Source organism: Charadrius vociferus, unplaced genomic scaffold, assembly GCF_000708025.1.
Source record: "Charadrius vociferus isolate BGI_N301 unplaced genomic scaffold, ASM70802v2 scaffold163, whole genome shotgun sequence".
NCBI lineage: Eukaryota > Metazoa > Chordata > Aves > Charadriiformes > Charadriidae > Charadrius > Charadrius vociferus.
In genome coordinates, this window is record NW_009648332.1 from 4,335,555 (window position 1) to 4,350,870 (window position 15,316).

At 37.9% G+C, this 15,316-nt stretch overlaps 1 protein-coding gene across 1 annotated transcript in view; it reads left to right on the top strand.

The window, feature by feature from the left end:
• Positions 1 to 15,316, top strand: part of AGBL4 (ATP/GTP binding protein-like 4) — a 972,041-nt gene that overhangs the window by 407,270 nt on the left and 549,455 nt on the right. The gene's annotated exons all lie outside the window — the stretch shown is intronic.

The window sequence follows — 15,316 nt, forward strand, 5'->3', positions numbered from 1 at the left end:
AAATTTCTTATAGTCACATAATCCAAATATCTAAAAACCCCTTGCTTAAATGTAGCTGCCATTGTTACATTTCTGTGCTCCTTGCAATTGTCTGGCTGTTCTGGAAAGAGAAGCGTGTGTGTTTGGTTTCGTCCATCAGAGAGCTCAGAGACAGAATAATGTTCAATCATGATGTTAATCACAGCACAACAGTTTCTACTAAAATGACTCTATAGAGGATTTATTCTCCCATCTATGCAGGTGCATAAAGAATTCTGTTAATGGGTGGTGCATATACTCTTGTAAAAGAATTGATTCCTTTGTATTAAAATTACATGCCTGGGATTTTAACATAAAATCTGAAAAATCCCACTGTGCAAAACTGACTTAAACTCAATTTCCCTCTCCCCCTTTTACAATGTCAAGATGCCTGAGTGCTCAAGTGACTGAATAAGTACTAAATATTTAATGCATGGAGGTTACATTAACTGAGTCTTTGATCTGAAACTTCTTAAAAACATCTTAAAAGCCCTTCAAAAACGGGTTAGTATTTCATTACAGTCACTTAAAATAGATTTATTTTATCAAAACATCCTGTCAGAAACCCCAAAGCTGTGATTAATAACCTACAGCATTTTGACTAAAGCATCTCCTAATAATAGTTTCTTAGTGTATCAACAGATTGCCTGTTGTGGGTAGGAAATAGCTGGCCCTGTCGCCTCTGTCTGGCACTTGCATGTATGCACAGTTTCTCTGCTGAGAGTTTGAACAGGTATATACATTAGAATCCACAGTGGGATTTTGCACGCTTGATACTATTCAAACAGGATGTCTCTCATTTAATTCCGAGATTAATTTTTTTTTTTTTTTCTTCATGGAATAAATTTAGTACGGCAATTTTGTACAGATGTTTCTGTATAGTAACATTTACAACTATTTGGGCAACATGAACAATGGGATGGATCAATAATTAATATCATCCTCAAAAAATTTTGCTTGTTTTTAATCTGTACAGCATAATTTGAGAGCATCTCTGGCTTTTTCAAGATTCTGTCCTTTAGTTGTTTTTTTTTTTTTTTATTTTTCAAGGGCAACAGACTACAGTATGATATTATGTGAGTATCTGCTAGATGTGTAGAAGACAGAAGCGTACGCAGAGGCAGGTTTCTATATGATGACTTTCTACTGTATCCAGCAGACATTTCATGAGAGAACTTGGCCCACCCAAATCTATCCTTCCACCTTGTTGTAGATTTCCTTCTCATTGGCTTTGTGCACCTGTAGATCCCACCCTGAAATTCCCACTGTGGTTTTCCTAACACAACATGTACTGTCCTAACACAATGAACACACAACTTCGGATCTTCAATGATTAATCACAAACCACCTGGTCACTCTGGTGCTGAAATTTGAATTCATGCATTTTTGGCTCATGCTTATAATTTCCACTTCTTAATTCATACCTGCTTAACCAGTTGAAAGGAAGCTGAAAAGATCTGATTAGGAACTGGCCTGTTTCTGTCTCCTCAGGAATTAGTATATTAAAACAAAATGTTAAGTGTATACTGGGATAACAAAGGAAATTAAATGCTGGATTCTGAGCTCACTGTAGTATATGTAATCATCTGCCGTTACTTTCCCAAAGCAAAAGTTAAGGATTTCTTCTCGAGTCCCCCACAATGCTAGTGAAAGGCACATGGCAAGAAGCACTTTGAAAATATGTAACTTGTTTCTTAAGGGAAATGCACCTTTGTCAGTGTATAGCTTGTGTAGAAGATGTTTTGCATATAAAAACCACGTGTAGATTGAATCCTGTTATGTAAAGCAAAGCTGCTTTTCTGTGGAGTTCTTTTGTAGTACCAACATTAAAAGGGTTGTTATAAATAAAAGTGGAATATAATTATAAATGCCCTTCCGAGGCAAAAAAATCCTTGATTACCTTTGAATTCTTTTGCCCTTTAAAAAGGTTATATTTAACTGGTTCAGTTTCTTACTTGATGTTTCAGTTCCCAAGGGAAATCAACCTCCAGTACGAACTGTTTCAATTGGGTTACACGACTTTACTTTGTGTCTTGCATTTGTTAACAGACAGGTTATATAATGCTGCAGGCTAACTATACGTTGCCCTGTTTTGAGCTGCCATAGGTACTCCTGTGTTCGTGTTCAGGGGGATGACCAGGGAAGTGGGAAATGGTTTTCGAAAGTTCTGCTGAAATTAACCCCTCCTGATAATAGTACGAAGTAGAGACTTCAGGAGCAGCGTGAGGCTCTAAATCTTAAACTGTAAAAATATATTTAATATTTCGATGTGCAAGTTATCATACATGGTTTTTTATGATCAAAAAGAAGTGGGTCAAATTCAGCCTTTATTCCCAATGGCATGTAATCTGTGGAAGAGCTATTGACTGGAACAGGATTTCCTTGAGTTACCGATGTTGTAACTGAGAAAGTAATTGGAGCATGTGTGTGCTGCCTCACTGAAATGCAGAAGGCTGAATTCTAGGGGGATATTTTCCATTTCTAGGTAGTTTGGTCTTGAACATCTTTAGATTCATTATTCTTATATTTCCATCAAGTAATGCTTTCCTGGTAGAGGAGAAGATGAAAGGACCTTTTAAAAAAATATCAATAACACAAAAAAAAGGAAAGAAAAAGGGGTTTCATCCAGGCTTTTTTTTTTTAGCTGCTGATCAATAGCCCCATGAGAGTGCCGCATTTAGAGAAGAAAGGCAAGCAAGCAAGAATCTTAACTAACTAGCAGGAAGTTGATTTTAGGATGCTGGTATTCGGGCAATTGATAAGAGAGGAGGAAATATTTATGCTCAGAATCAGCAAAAGCAGGAACATGCTTTACCACTCCACTTTGCCTGTTTAATTCCACAAGTCATATACACATAGGCTCTGGAGATAAATGTAGACTAATTTTGTTAATTGCATGGAATAAAATTTGCAATGAGATGGACAATGAGATATGGCAATAATGTTTGTATTTGAGAATGCTACATTTGCAGCAGAGGTAAATTATTGTATAGATTGACAGCAGTCTGTATGTCCCTAGTGCTGTTGGTGGCACACTGCAGATATCCCCCAATCGTTGTTCTGGCAACTAATTCCTTGCAATAGGCGATGATGTATATACTATTATCATTTTTACCTACATAAATTCAGAGAGCTCAGTTGAAGCTTGTTCTGTTTCATTGTTGCACAGTCTACGCTAGTGAAAAAGGACTAAGTTCTAAGACAACGTGCTTGTGTTTCAGAGGTGGAGAAACATTGGGGCCTTGTTCCCGTGTTGAATTGATTTTTATATTTTCTTTTTTATTTATTAAAAATGCATATGCAACCCAGAATGATTCGTAGAGGTTTTGGGAGCACTGCTGAGTAAGCCAAACTACCTATATATTTCTTTAGAGTCACCAGTGCGCTTGGCAGGCACCGTTATTTTTGCAGTAGCTTACTGACAGCATTTATTACATAAAGCTTTTGTGCTTTTTTAGTTGTTTGATTTTAAAACAACAAAAAAAAATAAAACAATTGCTTTAAATTTCAATATCTCATAAAAGAACAGTATTTTATTAAAAAACCCTTCCAGAAGACATGTTTCCACCTCCACCCCCCCAAGTTTATTCCTTTTATTCACTGTGAGCATGTCTTGTCTTGTTTTTAGGCTGAATAAACTGCTGTATCACATCGCCTATGTGAAACCCATATAGTGACTGATTTCTGTTACGTTAACTCTTTCATAGTATTTTTTTATGTATTAGTATAAATTGTTTGCATGCCTCTTTCTGTAACTTAAGTTTATTTAAAATTGTTTAAGAAGCAGAAATAAATGCATCTCTACCTTCTCTGTTCTGATTTGCTCGGTGCCTGAAGTTCAGGGTTAGTGATTAGACAGTGAAGTTAGACTTCTAAGAGAGTCAGGAATTATGAATTATATTTGCACTTCTGGAGTTGTGTGTATTTTTAGTAAAACACTATCATGCTCTGTAGGATTATTTTTTTTTGGTTCTGTTAATACTTGTATGGGAAATTTGAATTAGAATTATGAAATATCCACTCTGATGCATAATGATGTGATCCCCTTCACAGCCACAAATTTTTTTTTTGTTTATGCTACTTTGCATATGACCAGCTATCATGCAATAAATTGGCTTTCCTGTCTACTATTCCCATCTTCTTAAGCCTTCATATTCCTACAGAGTTGATTCTGCTCTTCCTTACTTGTCTTATATATAATTTTTTTTGTCATGACTAACTTCAGGTATGACACATTTCTTAATTCTTAGCTAAACGATTATTACATTTTGAAATGTGATGGCTCAAAACTCTCTCTTCAGGTAAGCTATTGATTACTTTTTTCCTATTGGGGAAATTATTTTAGTTCTTTAGGTTCTGAGCACTTTTTGTATTCAACTAACTGTTGTAACAACTATCATTGTTCGAGAAACTTTTCAACCCTTAAAATATTGGCCTGTAATCTTTTATGCAGGAAAAGGACTCATCGAAATATGATAGGACTCTTACCACAAAATCTTAGCTGAGCACTAGCTTCAGTCTTGTACGTGTCATCTCTGTATGGCTTATGTTCTAGATTGCATTTGATGGTGCAGCTTGTTCAACTAAGTAAGGAAGAAGGGTAATCTGCCTTGAGAAAAATGTCCCCGTACCTCACTTTTTGCATAGTTCTTATTTTAATTGATATCAGAGTAGTAAAAATTTGGTATGATTAGGGGTTTCTCAGTCTCCGTCTACCTGTGTCTATCAGCCTTTTGTCTATCTATAGAGAGTCCAGAGGAGAGCCACGAAGATGATCAGAGGGCTGGAGCACCTCTACAAAGACAGGCTGAAAGAGTTGGGGCTGTTCAGCCCAAGGAGGAGAAGGGTCCAGGGAGACCTTATAGTGGCCTTCTGATATCTAAAAGGGGCCTACAGGAAAGATGAGAAGGGACTCTTTATCAGGGAGTGTGGTGATAGGATGAAGGGTAATGGCTTTAAACTGAAAGAAGGTAGTTTTAGTTTAGATATTAGGAAGGAATTCTTTACTGTGGGGGTGATGAGACACTGGAACAGGTTGACCAGAGAAGCTGTGGTTGCCCCATCCCTGGAGGTGTTTAAGGACAGGTTGGATGGACCTTTGAGTAACATGGTCTATTGGGAGGTGGAACAAGATAATCTTCAAGGTCCCTTCAAACTCTAACCATTCTGTGATTCTATGGTAAGTAAAGACACTTCCTTGTCTAGGTTCCTAAGTGCCCTGAAGGTCTGCAGCAGCATCCAGACTTCTTATTGCCTTTAACTTCTCCTCCAGCTCTTTCTCCTGTGCCAGCCAAAGTGCTTACAACTTACTGTTTCTACTATTCAGCTTTACCCCAAATCAATGTTGCCTACTTATTCCCTGCTTTGATTTGCTGTCTTAGCAGGCCACGTATCCTGATATGCGAATTACTTCTTTGGTTTTCTTCAAGTTTTTGGTATTTGGCAGCAGATTTCTGTAATTTATTTCAGAAGTAACTAGTATGATTTGCTTTTGTTCTACTTTGCTTAAAATTGTTTGATGTTGTAACTGTCATTCAGGGCAGTAACTTGGAAACGAGCTCTTAACCGTTTTTATTCTTTATCATCTTCATTAATATTGCTCTAACATTCAACCTGTAACCGGTGTAATAACATGCATACTCTGTGGTTTTGATGCTCTTTGCATCAATGTTAACTTTTTGTGTCTGCGGAAAACTCTAAACCTCCTAATGCAAAATAATTTTATTTGCGGGCATAGGGGAGTTAAACTTTCTTTCCCTTACAGTTTTCATTAGAGAGAGGCTTACTGGTACCATGGCAGAATGCTCAAATAAGCATTTTAATGTTGAATAAAGGTCAACACACTTGAATTTGAAACCATTAATCCTTTTGCTCTTAAAGCAGGCAGAACTTTTACAGACTAAATAATGCATTAAATAGTAGACTTTTAAAGTTCTGAAGAGGAGAAACATACTTTCAAATTACCAACTTAGAGTTATAGAACTTTACATCTTCTGTTGTTTTAAGCAAAATAAGTTTTGGGGTTTTTTGGGGGGTCAGGGGTGGTGTTTTTTTAGTATTATTTTATTATTTCCCATTGTCAGGGTGGGAAAAGGTATTTCTGAGTTCATAGGGCTACAGAAAAAGAGTCCCCAGTGTACAAAAAAACCACGTGTAGTGAAGACAATGCCAGTACTTTCAGGTTGCAACAATTATATCAGTCTATGGGTGTAGAGGACCTCTGGTTCAGAGGAAAAGAAGTTTGGGCTCGCTTTAATTTCTGGACTTTGAACAGTTGTGGCAACCCTCTAGGACATCACAGACTGTGAAATTAAACCTGTATTGCCTTGTGTTGAACTCTTAACCTATGTATGGCTGAAGCCTGTCTTTTGGGAAGGCATCTAGTCTTGATTTCAAGGCACCAGGAAACAGAGTATCTACTGCTTCCTTTGGTAATTTGTTCCAGTGTCTGATTACTCTCACTGTTAAAAACATAAATCTAATTTTTGAGTTGAATTAATCGTGGATTATATACTTATTTGGTTTTCTCTGGAAGCTAATTTTTTACTACAAGATTAAGAAATCATTTCTTTCAATGGGGGGCAGGGAGATAAACTTGATGGTAATGCAACAGATTGCAGTACTTGATTCTCACCTCAAGATATTCTATTCAGCCCTCAAGTATTTTTCTGTGGCTTCTTTCTGCATCTATTTCAATTTCTCAATATCTTTTTAAAAGTATGGGTTCTAGATTTCCATAGCTTTATTCAGTTTTGCAAATACTATATTTGGAAAAATTAGGTATTTAATCCTGTTCACTGCTCCCCAAACAGCACGTGCAAGGATCTCATTGCTGGGATGTTTCAGTGGGGCTCATGGATTCACAGGAATGGGAAGGTAATCTTGATCACCCTTCCAGCATGGCTGGATCAGGACTTATTCTGGACAGATTTCTGTGTTATTTCTGACAGCTTTTTCCATGAGAATTCCAGAACTTCTACAGGCAATCTTTCTTCTCTGCACTTTACTGCTTCTTACTACCTCAGAGTTTTTTCCTAAAATCTAGCTGCAGTCTCCCTGGCTGCTCTTTAAGTCATTTATGTCTTGCCCTATATAACAGCAACACAAAGAGCAGTTTGGGGGTTTTGTGGTTAGGGTTTTTTTCTATTTTTTTTTTTTGTTTTTTTTTTTAGCAACCTTTTACTTATATCCGTACATCTTTTTCTTCTTTAACAACCCTCATTCTTACTTATAGTGATATTTTCTAGACTATAAATTTCTTCTGTATTATCACTGGTTGGTCCTCGTTTTCTGGAGGTGCAGTGCCTCAGATGGGATGAAATAATGCAGATGCGGCTTTACCGGTGCTGAGTTAGAAGGATTCTTCTGTGACTTGCAAGCTATACCTAATTTATGCATTGCAGTAGGACATTTGTCTTTTCTGGAGCAGCATGATATTGTTGATTGATTATCCAGCTTGTGATCCACAACAACTTCTAATTTTCTATAGTATGGCTACCAAGTCAGTGGTTCTCCATCCCAAGCAGTTAATTATTCTTGGCTAAATGCAGTATTTTGCATAATCCCTACTGAACAAGCACTATGGCTTCCAAATCAGATCTTTAAATTAGCCAAGGTTATTCTGAATTCTGGTCTTTTGTCCAACGTATTTATAATGCCTCCAAGGAGCACATTGTCACAGCAAGTATGTTTGTAGTGCTCTTTTCTAGGTCATTAATCAAAATACTAAGTGCTACCAGACCTAGGAAAGTCTCGTACAGATTCTCACTTTGAGATACCTTTTTATGTTGCGAGGAACGTTGCTGACCCACTCCCTGAGTATGATTTTCTGAATCAGTGTTGCACCCATTTTGTACTGTTTTCATGCGAATCATGCTTCCATGGTTTGCTTAGAAGATTATTATGTGGAAGAGGATCAAATATAGTCCTAAATACACATGACATATGATGCTTTTCCTCTGTCCACAAGGCCTGTTACCCTATCAGGGAAGAAAATTAGATTGCTTTGATGTGATTGCTCTTGACAAATCCATGGTAGATGTTATACATGTCCTCATTACCTTCCAGGCACGTACAAATAGTTTTGCTATTTGTTTCAGTATTTTTCCATGAATTGAAGATAAGCCAATTGGCCTACAATTATCAGGCTTGCTTTTTTTTTTAAAAAAAAAAAGAAATCTTTTTTAAAGATAGGCATTACACTTGCCCTTTTTTGGTCTTCCAGTTTCTCCATTATCCTGTTTAAGTTCTCAAAGGTAAACCCTAATGACTTTGAGATTCTTAGTTAGCTCTTTAAGTACTGTTGGATGAAGTTCATTAGTCTCAGCCCACTGAAAAACATCTACCTTACCTAAGTATTCTGAATATTGTACCTTCCCTATTTGAGGCTCAAGTCTGGCCCTTTGTCAGCGATATTAATTGTGATAGCTACATGGTTGCAATTGACCTTATAATAGAGACTGAGGTGAAAGAAAAAAAAGGATATTCATTAGTCTTTTTGGCATCATCCATCATGTTCCACTCCTTTTATTAATAGTGGACTAGCCTTTTCCTTGATATCCCTCTTACTTGAGTATCTATAAAGTGATTTTTATTACCCTTCTTTTCTCTTGATGTTTGTCTCTCATACATACTCATTTGGATTTTTTACTTTTATCCCTGCAGGATGGGTAGTTCCTTTCTACTGCTCTATCAGTCCTTGTTCTGTAGGTGTCACCTGTGTTTTTATTTATAAATGTAAAATTTCATATTTCCGTGCATCTAAACCACACAGTTTGAACTGGCCCAATTAACGTAGTGACCTAGTTTCTGTGACTAACCTGCCCCTCATCATCTTTCAACTCAACAGCTGTCTGTTTGGCCATAGATGACAGCTGTAGTATAACCACCTTTTCTTCTAGATCCTCAATTAAAAGATTGGACGGTGTTAGGGTAATACCTGTTTTTGTGGTTTTCCATCAAAAACATCTGCATTACATGGTAATTCTTTAATTACTAGTTCTGGGGAATTTGCTTTAATTATCTTTTCATGCATTGAACATATGGTTTATTGAATTTATGGAATTACCATTTTTTAAATCCTGGTGACATTTTGAAGTAAGTCAAAAGCTTCGTGAAATTATTTCTGAAGAAATCAGTTGCATATTTTTGTCTGTACTGAGATTTTAATTTTTATAGAAATAGAAATTAACTTTCCAGAAGTAGAAGTGAGGAAAAGGTAGGATTGAAAGGCTGGATTAGGATGAGTTAATGATTAATAGAGTGACACGCAAAAACTTTCATATCCATAGCAGAATATAGAACTTTATTTGTGATATGGGGAAAAAACAAAGAGATAACAAGAAGACGACCCCTATATGTGCAGCTTCCTTTCAGGACTATATTTCCTTAATATCTGCTCTGCTGGTTTTCCTATTCCTTTAAGCTTCTCTGCTACAGACATGCAAAGCTCCACCAAATGAATGTCCTCAGATATATTATTACCCCGTAGATATAAGTATCTACAGCTTGCCACACGAAAACCCCTAAGCCCATGGAGCTCAGCTTATTCCGAACCTTTGAGTCTGACCAGTGCTTTGGATGGTGGCTTCCATTGTTTCAGTGATCACACCTTATAATGCAATACTGTTGCTTCTGACGTTTATATTGAATGAAGGGCATCTTCACAGAGGTCTATGATTGCTCATAGATCAAAGCCAGATTTGCTAGCCATCACCTCCCTGTCCAATATAATGATATGCATTGACAATTATGATACTAAATGCAACGTGATTGTTTATAGATCATTTCTTGATTTAACCAATTGAAGCAGCTGTAATATCACTGGCAATACAACAAATATAAAGAGGGAATAAAAGATTTGATTAATATAGTGAACTAATGAGATAGGCCATTTGCTTACAAGGAAACCTGAAGGTTAATCATTCATAGTCTAACAAAAAATCAGACTTCGTGAGATCATATTATTGTTAATTGAAGAAGGCAAGTCCTAAGTATGAGAGTCATCCATTACTTATGTGTAGCCTTGTTTATTATATGACTAAATCTGACTTGCCAGTTAGGATTTCCTCATGTAGAAATGTATTTCGCTCCATATTTGGAAGATGGCAGTGAATGTGGCTCTGTCACATTTCATTACTTTAGACTTTACTCTGTTTCATTTCAGTCTGCAGTAGGACTACTTCTGAAATGGGATTATTGACCCCTACCATTGATCATGCTGCCCTGGTGTGTGTGCGTGTGTGTGTGTGCAGTTAGTACTACTATCAAAATATGAACATCTGAAGGTAAAAATAATACATGATCTACAGTGTAAATAATATCTATGGATCTTTCCTTTCTCTTTCTCTTTTATCCCCCTTTTTTTCTGAGGCTAGCTTAGTCTGTCAGCAGGATGAAAGGAAAAATTGCTACACTTGTGCTAAATTTCCCCGGGGAAAGTAAATTATGGACAAGCCTCCAAGGACAACCCAGAAAGAAAGGGATAAGATATTGATGCGCACTGTACCTCTCGCTCTTTCTTCCTTGTCCCACAATTGAGCACTCCTTCAATGAAAAGTTACGAGTTCCTTGTTAAATTGAATTTCTCTCCTCCTTGTCTCACAATTTATTGTGATGCTGAAAATTTTATATCTTGGTAAAAACTGGCAGCAGCCTCATTTGTCCCAACAAAAGGCTATCCTGGTTTGAAAAGGTTTTGAAACAGAGCTATGAACACTCACACTTAAAGCCAGATATTCATGTCAGTTCCCAGTTTATAGGAACTTTTTTAGTTACTGTGTTTTTTCATCCATTTTAACCATTATTCTTTTGGGGGTGGGGTGGAGGTAGAACAAAGATTGGTAGGGAAGAAGAAAAGTTTGAATGGTGAGTATCATTTGTACCAGCGTCGCTATAAGTGTTGCCTGCTGATTTGTTTGAAGAAGTACTGACAAATCTTGCCTCCTAAATTTCATGCTGCAACATTTTGGTGGCCACCAGAACCTCAGGGGACGGTTTTAAAGAGAGCTTTTAAGGTTTCATTTTTAACCCTGTTCATGGATGCTTTTGTTATTGATTCCCAGGTTGCTAAACTTTCTTCTTGTTTCTACTCCACTAAGTAAGGCCACGTATCTCTTTCTCTGTGTGTGTTTTAATAGAGGATAGAAGATGGGAGAAGTTAGATTTAAACTTTGTTGGATTTGATAGTGAACTCTTTCTTCATGGAGCCAAAACCCATGAAATGCTGGAATTGTTCCACTGAAAAAGAAGGTGAGGGGAGGGAAGGATTGGTCTGATTTAATCTCCAAATACTTTGATCTATCAGTATTTGACTCCATGATGTCCTGCAACTTCCATAACCCCCCTTGTAGCATGGCTTCTTGTGTCCCAAAAGTTGTTACTGCTTTCAGGTTTTCTAAAGGTTCCCAGGCTTTTCTTGTGGGTTCACAGGTGAGCTGATGAGAACTGACTGGTATTTTAATTGTCCATTACATTCTCCATCTGTCTTTGGAAGATTTGGTCTGGATAATGATGAATCTCAGCTTTCACTGACCTTTCATAGTATGGTGGGGTGTGGCTGCACGTTGGTCTGAGACATAGCAAAGAGTGCTGTGAAAGGACTGCTTTTCTGAATCTGCAGGTGGAAGCAAAGCGATGAGGTTTCCGATGAAGCCTGATACTGTGACTGACCAGGAAAAGTGATTGGTAGATTATTTGGCCATTAGAAACAATGTCTAGTCTCTCAAAATAAAGAAATCTTCTGAGACTGACATCTTAGACATTCAGCCTTAGATATGCTTTAGATATTCAGCCCTTGGTGTGGTTCCTGCTGTGGTGTCATGCAAACCACAGTAAAGGTTTGAATGAAAAAAGACCTAATGATTTGTTAAGATACACAGTGAATGGCACCTCTTGTATCAAATCTAAATGTTGGAGAGATATTGCCTTGTTTTTTTTCCCTGGTAGCTTTCTCTGCAGTCATGCAGGGTGCTTAATTCCGGTGAAACGGAAAGCAGAAAGACTGACATGCTACATGACATTCCAGTTATGAAAGAAAAAAAAAAGTAGCAGATTGACAGGCCAATAAAAATACACAGAAGGTTTTTCTCCTTTCCAAGGATACACGTGCGGGAATGGGGGAAAGAAAAAGGCTGGGGAGGGTGACATATGTATGATTACGTATAGACCCACACGTATATATGCATATGCATGTATGCATAGGCCTATGTGCACAGTCAAACATTAAGTCAACAGATAATGATGTATGTTCAAAACATCCTTTTTGTTCATGTTAGCCAAAATGCTGGGATTTTCACTGTTCATCATACCTTAAGCTGGGTCTGCCATCGGTGTGACACGTGGAGCAGAATTTCTTCTGTGAGTTGCTGCAAAGGAGAGAAGCCCAAGCTGTATAAGCAAGAGCTGGTTTTTTTTCTGGTGCACCACTAACCAAGAAATATGAGTGACACTTTGCTTGTGTTGAACCACAGTTGTTGGATAGAGAGACTGGGAATGGGAGGAGACAAGTTTCACTTATGAAAAGAGTAAATGTCTCTAAATGTTTAAGGCATAGTTTTGCATATTAATCGAAAGGTTTACAAAAAACAGTAGAAATGATCTAGACTTTGGCAGTTATGTGACAGAATGTTTTACACTGTATTTTGGGTTTGACATGTTGGTTTGAGCTCATCACGTGAAAAAGGCAGCAGTGGATTGGATGAGTTGACCCTCCTGAGGATGGCTGCTCATCTGAGGTTGCAGAGATTTAAGAAAATGATGGCATTCCCAAGTTAAGCTGTGGCTTCCTTTCACAGGGGAGAAGGCTGAAGATTGGGTCCATTTTTTGCTGTGGATGTAGTTTCCACCATTTGGAAGATCCTGAAGGCCAATTTGATAGTTTTCTAAGAACATGTTGTAGTCTGGCCTGTAGGAACTACATGGTTTGCATGTGCAAATCAGCAAGTTCAGATATTTCTGATAGCACTTTCTCAGTCATTTTTTCTTAAGTATCTAGTTTTCTGTGTTAGATTTTAACCAAAGAGTTTATTGCAGTCATGATGAAGCCCTCTAACAAAGACGCAGCAGCTATGGTTGTTTTCTCTGTTGCTCATATAGTACTGTCCCTCTTTTGAAGTTCCTCACCAGCTTCTTCACCTTATTGCTATCAAATTCAGTCTGCCTTTCCCTCTCTCTGCATCAAGGCTTCACAGTCACATCACTGGTTTCTCTTACTGCTTCTGCCTAGCTTATTTTCTACTCTCAGCTGGGTCCAAAGTGATAACTTACTTGGCCATTGCCTTACTCTTGGCCTCCTCAGTTCCTGTAGTGCCTCTGCGAGTAAGCAGACGAACAGAACCAGGAGGAGTCCCAGCAACTCTGGCACCACTTGGGGTAAATAGTGAGAATGTAGCAAAGCCGCGCTGGGAAGAAAGAGAAGGCAGCTCTGCCTTTGGTATGCAGCACGATTTATAGCTTTGCCATAAATCAGTCATTTGCACAGGCTCCCTTGTGACATGTAATAGATAGAACAGATGCACCAAGGGAAATGTCACCCGGTTGCTGTATATCCTCTCCCTTCTCTTCTGTCTTTTACACTCTCTTTTCCTCAGGAAGTTATTTCATTGCCTGTAGTCCTGCAAATAATGTAAAATTTACCTGTAGGCAATGGAGAAAAGAGGAGGAGGAGTGAACAGTGGCATGCCGCTGCTAGTATTTGGGGTGCAGAGGTATTTTTGAGACAAGCAAAAATGGAGTGGGTGGTGGGCAAAGGGTTGGAATAGCCAGGTTTAAGAGAGGTTGGAAAATGCAATACGTGTGTGTATTGCGAGAGAGGCGTTAGGCACAACTGTTAGAAAACACAATTTTGAGAACAGTGCCCTAAATTATTAGAAATAACACTTCTGGCTGAAGCCTGTAAGTAATACCAGGGCAACCTCTAAAATTGTTGAATACACTGTCCAAATATTCCTTCCAAGCATGCTTGGAGATGTTGGACTGCCAATAACAAATAGTCAGTAGCCCTAATGATACATGCCTTATGGTTGCTTCTTCCAGTTAAAGCGTACATTCATCTTTACTTTAACAAGATGAAAGTTTTAGCTATTACAATATAAAACTATATATTACATATTTGATACGTTGGACACCTACATCTGTACCTTGTGTGTCTATAAAAGTATTTTACCATGAATAAAGAGAAAACAAGTATTTGGATTCTACTGCCGTATGTTTGAGGGTTTTTTTAAGAATGTGACTCTGGGAGTACCTTTCAAACAACACTTTACTTTGCTAATAAACAAATATACCTCTGTGTGTTTTCTGTCTCCTGTGAGAAAGGAAGGGGTTGACAAGGATCATGCATCTGCTCTGGCATTATATGTCTATAATACAAGTAAATGGCTTTTGCCCTCTTTATTTGCCACAGCCTTTCTTGCCCATCCGTTAAATCACCCATATTTTTTTCCTAAAAAGGACACTTATTGTATCTTCTATTTTCTGATATTCTTCACGATTGTTGGTGAGCCAGGGAGTCATTATTATCCAACAAAAAGTGTACATTTCCAGCAATGAGATTAAATGAGTATGAGAGAAATAATAACTGATGCATAAACATGGGTATAAGTTTATTAGCTAAACCCATCTTTAAAGACTTTGGAATACTTTAATTCATACTTTTTCTACAACTGTTTTGTTGAAATGTGGGTGGTTTATTAAGCAACTCTTTGAAGACGGTGTATTTTATATTCACATGTAGGACCACACTGTGCGTATTTGTATGTATGTAGCCAAGCACCTGGGAGGGAAGAATCCCTTCCCTCCTTAGAACCTGCAGAAGTCCCTGAGCGCAGGTGGAGCAGGGACCAGCTAAGTGTGCTGCCTCCTCAGTTTCTTACGTGGGTTTGGAAGAATTTTTGTTTACTCCCTCTCCTTTGCTACTTTTGGAAGAGCAATTCTTCCTGGCTTTATTCAGGCAGTGTGGTTGGTGTGGTTAGTCAAGGCATGACATTTAGTCTATAGTACTGTTTAACATTCCCCGCAGTGTGAGGGTGTATATGTGAAAAAAGCTCGAAGGAGAAAGAAATATAACAGTTCTTGCTCAAAATTTGCTCAGCCCTTTTTCCAAGTGCCTGTCCCTCAGAACGCTTGATGGATTTCCAGGGAGGTGGAGGTTGAGAGGAAATGACGCTGTATGACATGCAATTTTTCTTTATGGTAATAGGACTCGTTTACTTCAAGGTATTTGTGTGCCTTGTCAGACCTCAGTAGCTGCTTTTCAGTGTTTGACTGTATGCACACTTACAGAGTTGTGTTCATCTGA